Source organism: Micromys minutus (genome assembly GCF_963924665.1).
Source record: "Micromys minutus genome assembly, chromosome: 21".
Lineage (NCBI taxonomy): Eukaryota > Metazoa > Chordata > Mammalia > Rodentia > Muridae > Micromys > Micromys minutus.
The window spans coordinates 11,839,118-11,840,690 of NC_137956.1; positions in this window are offsets into that span (position 1 = coordinate 11,839,118).

Genomic DNA, 1,573 nt, shown 5'->3' on the forward strand with positions numbered 1-1,573 from the left:
TGCTTTAGCACTGTGTGCCAGGTAAAGTTTTATGTTGTAGACATTCAAATCTGTCTTTTTTTGTATTTTTTGTTGTTGTTGTTACTTGAATATTTTCTTCACTCACACCCCAAACATTATCCCCCCTCCCAGTTTCCCCTCTGGAATCCCCCCATCCCACCTCTCCTCCTTTTGCCTTCTTGAGTGTGTTCCCCTACCCACCCACTTCCTCCTATCTCCCTGCCCTGGTACACCCCCACACTGGGGCACCAAACCTTCACCAGGCCAAGAGCCGCTTCTCCAGTTGACACCTGACAAGGCCCCCCTCAGCTACACATGCTGCTGGAGTCATGGGTCCTCCCCACCCCACCAAGTGAACTCTTTGGTTGGTGGTCTAGTCCCTGGAAGCTCCTGGAGGTCTGGTTGGCTGACATAGTTGTTCTTCCTGTGGGATTGAACCTTCCCCCCCCCCCCAGCTCCTCCAGTTCCCCCTCCAACTCCTCCATTGGGGACCCTGCTCTCAATCCAGTGGTTGTCTGAGAGCATCTGAGTCTGCATTTCCCAGGCTCTGGCAGTGCACCTGTCAACATGCACTTCCCGGCATCCACAATATTGTCTGGGTTAGGTTTCTGTATATGTGGGGAAGTCTTTGGATGGCCTTTCCTTCAGTCTCTGCTCCACACTTTGTCCCCGAATTTACTTCTGTGAGTATTTTGTTCCCCCTTTTAAGAAGGATTGAAGCATCCACTCTCTGGTCTTCCAACTTCTTGAGCTTCATTGTATCCCAGGCATTCCAAGCTCCCGGGCTAATATCCACCCATCAGTGGGTGCACACCATGTATGCTCTCCTGTGACTGGGTTACCTCACTGAAGACATTCTTCTCTAGTTTCATCTATTTGCCCAAGAATTCCATAAACTCATTGTCTCCAATGGCCAAGTAGTATGCCACCTTCTCCATTCATTCCTCTGATGAAGGACATCTGGGTTCTCTCCAGCCTCTGGCCATTACAAACAAGGCTGCCATGAACATAGTGGAGCATGTATTCTTGTTTTATGTTGGAGCATGTTTTGGGTATATACCCAGGAATGGTACAGCTGGGTCCTCAGGCAGTCCCATGTCCAATGTCCTATGTCCAACCTTCTGAGGACCCAACAGACTATTTCCAGAGGGGTCGCACCAGCCTTCAATCCCACCAACATGAAGGAGTGTTCCCAGTCTTTGATCTTAGCCATCCTGACTGGCTCTGACCTGCACCTCCACAGTGACTAAAGATGTTGAACATTTTACTAGGTGCTCCTCAGCCATTTGGTATTCCTCAGCCGAGAATTCTTTGTTTAGCTCTGTCCCCCATTTTTCAATAGGGGGACATTATTTATTTTCAAATCTTTGTCAATTTTGGTTATTTTGTTGTTTGTTTTTTGAGACAGAACCTCTTTAGGTATCACTGAATGTCTTGGAACTCGTTGTGTAAACCATAATTTGCTTGCATCTGCCTCCCAAATTCTGAGATTAAAAACAATCAACATAATCCTAAAAACCACACACATCCTAAGTGATGAAGGTGTTCTTTGACCTACCACCAAGGTCTAGTT